The sequence below is a fragment of the Hibiscus syriacus genome, unplaced genomic scaffold, assembly GCF_006381635.1.
Source record: "Hibiscus syriacus cultivar Baekdansim isolate YM2019G1 unplaced genomic scaffold, ASM638163v2 tig00117040_pilon, whole genome shotgun sequence".
Taxonomy (NCBI): domain Eukaryota; kingdom Viridiplantae; phylum Streptophyta; class Magnoliopsida; order Malvales; family Malvaceae; genus Hibiscus; species Hibiscus syriacus.
The window spans coordinates 257,685-266,052 of NW_024063535.1; positions in this window are offsets into that span (position 1 = coordinate 257,685).

Here is an 8,368-nt window from a genome sequence, read left to right on the forward strand (position 1 = left end):
TGTTATGAGAAGATATAAGAACAAGTATAAGCTATTTGATATGTGAGTTTTATGAAGATGTTCTATGTGTATGTGTGAATTATATGGAAATGAACTACTTGACTACGTATGATCTTATAAAAATGTAATAATGAGACTATGTATATATGTGAATGTGTGATAACATAAATATTAATGCCCATGTTATGTGTCATGAGAGCTAGAGGTATAGTTGGCATGCCAAGAGTCGAGGGTCTACGCGGTCCTTCGGGACATATATGTATTCTTTGGAACATGTGTGAGGTCTTTTGAGACACATACTTGATCCTTGGCATATGTATATGATTCTTAAGGAATTTTCTACGTGGTCCTTAGGGACAACCTTATATAGCACTTCGATGCATTTCTACGCGGCACTTCGGTGCAATTCTACATGGCACTTCGGTGCATTTATACGAGCTGTGGTGACAGCATTAGTGCACAACCTCTAGAGACTCGCATATCAATAGTTCTCACATATGTACATGGGCTAATCAAGAGATAATAACAAATATATGTGGTGATAAATTCTATAGCAAGGACATGATGAGGTATAGGTATAGTATATGCTTAAGAAGGTTAAGTATATGTGCTATGTGATTAAATGATAAGTGACTAATGATGATTTATATGTAGGTATGTATTTCTTATTAGATAATCTGATAGGATTTATATGATGATGTTTGTATTGCTTGGTTAATTGAATAATATGTTGAGTAAAATAATAGATATAAGAGGATATAATTATAAGATATAAATGATAAGAATATTGATAGTGGAATAAGGTTAGAGATTTAAAATAATGTTTGATATGTATATGTGTATAGTATGTTATATATATTTGTTATATTGTTTTGATGTGGCATTATAAGATGATATGTTCGTGCATGTGTAAATAGTTAGAGTTCTTTTATAATTTAATGTCTCACTAAGTCATAGACTTAGCGTGTGATTATTTCACACGTAGGTTACAGAAACGAGAAGAAGAGTAAAGAGCAATATGGAGCAAGACATGTCAGTTCTCCTTACTAAATGTCATATCAGAAGAGAGGTGAATAATATGTATTTTAATATATAAAGTTTTAATTGACATGTACTCAAAAGCATATAGTGTATAAGCTCTGAATAGTTCTGTAAAAGTTTTTAAATTACTCACTATTTTCTATAAGTAAATGTTTTAAAAAGTCAATGTGACACCTCAGACTTGGATCCGGGTCGGATACGGGTTGAGGGTGTTACAGTGATGGTATCAATGCAAGATTTGTGGAGTTTGGATTGTTTTCCGATTAAACGGACAATAAATTTGCATTCAAAAGGGTCAAACAAGTTTGGAGGGATATTTTGAGACTCATCAACCTCCGGTGATAGTGGCTAATGGTGACTAACAGATTGATCGGATTCTGGGTTCATTTAGGTCGAGAGAGAGAGGAAGAAGAAAAACAAGAAAGAAAAAATTAGGTAAAATGAGAGGAATTTTTTTATAGGGAACCAAAACGTATTTTTTAACTAAATTTAGTTTTATATAAGGATCCAAAACGATATCGTTTTGATGTATATTATTATGTCATGATGTCGTTAATTATTTAATGATGGAATGACAAAAACAGGAACACTAAAAAAGTTTAATGATTAAAATTTAAAAAAATTAAACTTCAATTATCAATATAGGAGTAAGAATATAGTTAAGTGAGTAACATTATAGTTTACCCATCCATTCTTTTTTTTTTTTTGCTTTTTCTTAATTCATACTTTTCTATTGAAAATTTACATCATATATGTAATATGTTGATGGTATCTAATTCTATGTATTATTAATAAATTAAATAATAATAAATCATCATAAAAGTTTAAAATTAAATTTATTTAACTTAATTTTAATAATGTAGTATAATCTTATTCGTTAATAGTAAAATTATGTACCGCTATACATAAATATAATAATTACATTCAACCAATATAATTATAATTAAATATTAATATTAATTTTTTTAATTTATCTAAATAACTACAATATAATATATATTTAAAATATTCTTTATATATTGATAAAATACATACTTTACAAACGTAACTAATTAAATCTTATATTTTTATTAAAAAATAATATTTTTAACCATTAAAAATCTCTCTAGGGTTCTATATAAATATTAAATTAAACAATAATAGAATCGATAAGTTTGGCATTGATTATAATAAATGGGACATGTTGGGAGGGAAGGGCAAATGAAGGAATAGAGATTTGGAGGAAATCCCACATGTGACAATTTAATATACGGTTAAAAAAATATGTTACCGAAAATATTATTATTTTTTAATATTTTTGATAAAAAAATTACCTAAAACATTATTATTTCTATTGAAAATATTATTATTAGACACTTTACCGGAAATGTTTAACATATCCGATAAAGCGCAATCAAAATCATTATTTTTTTTATATGAAATATTAATATTTGACATTTTACCGAAAATATTAAAAAATATTAATGGTTCAGGTAAATAAATAATATTTTTGATAATTTTTTATCAAAAATATTAAAAAAATAATAATATTTTTAATAACATATTTTTTAATCGTATATTAAAACTGTCATACAACATAACTATCGAGATTTTAGTAAAAAATGGTGGTATAGATTCTTTTTGACGTATGACAGCTTTTGTATGAACATAATAAGATGGAGGGATATAAACGGCATTGACACTAACCTTTTTATAATTTTGTTATAGGCTTCTTCTTTTTGGTCCGTTGAAATTTGTATCTTTTTCAAAGTGGAATATAGTAAGATTTAGTTCATCGTTTTCTTGAAAAATTAATTTTATGTAGTGTACATAATATAATTATTTTTTTGATAGTATATAAATTATTTGTTTCTTTTTAATTATTAATTTAAATAAATTTGTTAATTATCAGAATTAAACATTCATCAACATATACACACACCACAAAGAAGAAAATTCACAACATACCAAAAGTTTCAAACACGTTATACCCCATTGTTGTCTTTGTTTGACAAATTACCGATAGCAGTCTTGTCCTTTAATTAGTGATATTTGATAACTTGAAAATTGATAGTTAATTAAATTAGTGATGCAATATGTTTCTAATTTTATTCCAATATAATAACAAGATACGTAATGTGATAAATAAATAAAATAAGAATGATATTTTTTTTTATATATTATGCCTATTTTATTTTTTATATTTGAATTTTATGATTACTTTTTAATGTTAATATAAACTTCGAAATATTTTTTACATCGATATAAATGAAAATTAAAATTTAAAATCCTATATCTTGTTAGCCTGATAAAATAAGATATTAGATTAATTTAAAGAAAATTAATAATATAAATAAAAAAGTTAAATTTCTGTAATTGTTCTTATAATAAATATTTATAAAAATTGATCTGAATTAATAAATTAATAAATTGGATATAGATATAAAAATTAATTTAAAAAACGCAGAGGAAAACAAAAAAATATAAAAGTTGATTTTAATTTTGAAGACCGAATGGTGGGGCAAAGACAGAAAAAAGCAGACAAAGCACGTAAAGTTGATAGAGAAACTGGCGGCTATTATATATATATACTGATGGCCGATATGTGTAATGTGGGAAAAAATTTACTGCAAACATTATTATTATTATTAATTTTATTATTATTTTTTAATAAAATCAATAAAAATTTATTAGAAATATTATTATTTTTATTGATTTTATTATTATTAATATGGGTCATAGCAATAGGATGTAATATATTTGTCTTATTTTTAAAGCCTGTGTAGTAATTTTCATGAATTTTATTTTTTATACATTTTTCTAATTAGAATTTATGAAGGTTTAGAATTATGGTAGCAGAGTAATGTTGTCTTAGTTTAGGTTTTAATCTATTTGACTTTATTCATTCTCGTAACTTGTTATCGCTGATTACTGTGTATCATTCTCTTCATGTTTCCTCTTTTTAAATTTAGCTCGGACTTACGTTTCTGATTATATGCAGAGATTTTACGTAGAGATGTATTTGCAATGATTACTTCCCATTACAGACGCGTATATGTAGAATGTTCAACTATGTATTTATTTATTTATTTATTTATACATGCATTGTATTTTATCTTTATTTTTAATTTTCTGACTGCCGGAGGTCTTCCACGGAAGATGCTCTCAATCTGGCGTTGGGGCAGCCTTGTCGCAACCGTCTTTCGGTTGGGCCCCCGTAATTGGGCTTCGACTTAGGTAAATGGATTAGAGTCGCAACCGATCATTTATTTAAAACAAATGGGTTGATCGGATACCATATTTCTTACCTGATCTGCGTCTTACCAGAAATATGTCGGGCTCGGGAGTCGGTTACGGTCAAGGAAGGATTAGCACCCTTGAACCGCCCTTTCGGTACTACGTAATTTTCAGTTGTCTTAATTAAGAAAATTGTAATTTTAAATTAAAAGGTAAAAATAACGATCCAAAACTTACCTATGTTCGATTGAAAAGGTACCCTTAAAGAGTTGAGAAACATGTTAGATATAAAAAAATAAAATAAATTAAATAAATAAATAAATAAATTCAACCAAAATAAAAAGAAATAAAATAAAATAAAATAATAAATAAATAAATAAAGCATAGAAAAATGATAGTAAATAATAGTATAAATATAAAATAAAAAAGGTAATATATATAAATAAATAAAATACACATAAAGAAAATAAAGCAATAAATATAATATATATAATAATGATAAAAGGTAATATACGTAAATAGATGTTAGAATGAAACACTAAAATACATATATGTAGTTATATGTACATAATATATATATACGAATAAAAAAGAAGAGGAGGAAACAAATAATAATATATAAAAAATATATAGATATAATTGTTAGTGAAAATAATAACAAATAAAATATAGTATAATAGGTAAAAAATGCGAAATCAAGAAAAGGAATTAAAACATGAAGGGATTAAATTGGAACAAAAAAAATCAGGGGTCAAATTTCGAAGTAATTGGGGGAATATTAAATACTTAAAAAATGAATATGCCTCGGGAGTAGATCTAGGTTCGAAACTTCGAAACCCCACCCCTTTTTGGTCATCGGTACAACCCACGTTTTAGGTTATTCGAACCAAATCTCAAGAAAAATAATGTGCACATGCAAAAAATAAAAAAATAAAAAAAAGATGCTACCTTTTATTTCCTTTTCGAATCGTTTACAATAGCTTTGCCTTTGTATTTTTTGTGCTTTCCTCTGTGTTTTGTGCGTAAATCGTGTCCTACAATGGTGAGTTACAATGGCTATTTATAGTGCTTGTGGATCTTATCTTTAGGAATTTAAATCTTAGTAGAACTCTATCCTATTTTTAGGAGTTTGAATCCTAGCAAAATGTTATCCTATTTTTAGGAGTTTGAATCCTAAAATTCTATCCTATTTTTAGGAGTTTGAATCCTAGTAGGACGAAAAATGTGTGTTGACAGTTGCCCCTCTTTGCCCATAGTCGTGTAACGGGGATAGGGCAAAGATTAAAAGGCACACTTTTCGTTCAGTGGAGTTGAAAATTAACTCTGATGTTTCAATAACTCTCTGTCGAATTGAGTTACGGATGACTCCTCCATCGTGAAGTCGAGTTCATCTTGAAATGATATGAAATTAAAGCCGTAGTTCGGAATTTGAATCAGCACATGGCTTCCCGTTACCCTTCGGTCTTCTTCTCGGTTTAAAGACCTTGGATCAGAATCGAACTCAGAAATCTTCATTGATAGATAGCTTTTTCTTGACTTAAGCTATGTTGTTTGAAAATGGTTGCTTGTCACTAAGGCACGGCTAACCCAGGTCCTCTTCTCGACTTGAAAACCTCGACTGCAACCGAAAAGTAGTGCGATTGATGTGTCATCGAGCTGAATGGAGTCGAACTTGACAATTTTGATGGCAGATAATCCTTCTTTGAGTTGGATATCCTTCGTCGTGAAGTTGAAATCCAAGTAAGTAGCATTGTTCCAAGTCCAATATCCTCCGTCGTGAAGTTGAAATTGGCTCTGGAACCGGGAAATTGTTTGTTGACAACCAGCCGTCCCTTCGTTGTGAAGTTAAACTTGTGTTGTCTCGAGTCCAATATCCTTCGTTGTGAAGTTGAAATTGAACCTGAATGAAATTTTGTTGACAAGTAGCGGTCCCTTCGTCGTGAAGTTGAACTTGCGTTGTCTGGAGTCCAATATCCTTCGTTGTGAAGTTGAAATTGGCTCTGAGATTGGGAAGTTGTTGTTGACAAGCAATGGTCTCTTCGTCGTGAAGTTGAACTTGCATTGCCTGGAGTCTAATATACTTCGTTGTGAAGTTGAAATTGGCTCTGAAATTGGGAAGTTGTTGTTGACAAGCAGCGGTCTCTTCGTCGTGAAGTTGAACTTGCGTTGTCTGAAGTCCAATATCCTTCGTTGTGAAGTTGAAATTGGCTCTGCAATTGAGAAGTTTTTTGTTGACAACCAGCCGTCCCTTCGTTGTGAAGTTGAACTTGTGTTGTCTCGAGTGCCACGATATCCTCCGTCGTGGAGTTGAAATCGCGGATGGCCCCTTCGTTGTGAAGTTGAGCCTTGACTTGAATATCCTTCGTCGTGAAGTTGAAATCCAAGTATTGTATGTTACGGGTGGACACAATTCCCTTCGCCGTGAAGTTGAAACCGTGGAGACCCCTTTATTGTGAAGTTTGGCTTCGAGCTAGATATCCTTCGTCGTGAAGTTGAAATCCACTCTCGAGCAAATTGTGTCACTTTGAGTTCAATATCCTTCACCGCGAAGTTGAAATTGACTCCAGCTAAAACCTGAAAAAGTTATACATATATGTGATGCTATGGATGCAATGCTCTTAGGTGTGCCTAAAATGCATATGCAACATATGTTATCTTGGGGCTTTGGAGAGAAATCTCGATCTCCAGTTTCCTGTCTAGAGTCTTGATTCTTGAATCTTCAAATTTTGATCCCTGATCTTGAATTCTTCAAATGTTCAAATCTGATGTGCATATTCTATTTTTGATTTGAAAAATGCTTCTCGACCATCTCAAGTATGTGCCTGAGCTGAGTGTAACGGTTCAGATGATGCTTCAAAAGAAGTTGTCTTGAAAGAGATAGAATTCGTTTCAAGGGAAACGATCTCAAAGATATCTGTTGTTTCATGAGAAACGGTCTCAAGGGAAACACAATTATGTTTTAAGGGAAATAAATTTGAAGATTTTGTGTTTCAAGAGTAACTGTCTCAAGGGAGACAAAATTTGTTTTAGGGGAAATAAATTCAAAGATTTTGTTTCAAGGGAAACTGTCTCAAGATAGACGAAATTTGTTTCAAGAGAAATTGTCTCAAGAGAGACAAAACTTAGTTCCAAAAGAAACTGTCTCAAGGGAGACGAAATTTGTTTCAAAGAAAACATATTCAAATATTTTGTTTCAAGGGAAACTGTCTCAAGAGGCAAAATTTATTTCAAGGGAAACTGTCTCAAGAGAGACAAAATTTTGTTTCAAGGAAAACTATCTCAAGAGAGACGAAATTTATTTCAAGGGAAATGTTTTCAATGTTTATGTTTCAAGAGAAACTGTCTCAAGGGAGACAAAATTTGTTTTTTAAAAAAAAGCAATCTCAAGTGAGATAATCATCTGCATTAAATGAGAATGTCTCAAGCGAGACAGAATTTATATTGGAAATGTCGAATCTGAAAATGAATGTCGATCTTTCTATCTATCGAGTTGGTTGAAGTGTAACTTCTTGCTGCTGAGCTAAGCAACCGAAAAGGTGCTTTTGAATCGAGTATCATTCGTCTTGAAGTCGAACTTGACTCTAAAGTTGTAAAAATTATGTACGTGGAAAGAAAATGATAGATATGATGCTCTAAAATGTATGCATAAGATGCATGTAACATGAATTGGTTATATTTTATCTCCTGAAAAAGGTCTGATAATTCGCATTAGGATGTTGAATCCCCAAAGATGCCTCAATATCAAAAAATGCACTAATATTTGATGTTGAATCTTCAAAGATACCCCAAATGTTCCTCATTTCTTGTTTCATCATTGATTCTAAGCATGAGCTTTGTGTTTGAGAGTCACATGTCATTTACCAAGATCCACTCTAGAGAGACTGTCTTGTTTAAAAAAAATGTTTTTCTTTCTCTTTTATGAAAATATCAATTAAAAGAGTTTCAAAAAATGTTTAATCTCAAGTTTTAAAAATATTGTCCCTATCACGGTTTTACAATTGAGACGAATCATAAAACTAGAGTTCATCGGATATCAAAGAATTAATTACAATGTTAATCCTTCAATAAATTATAGTTATTCAACAACTGCCAAGATCCAAGCTATCTTTGG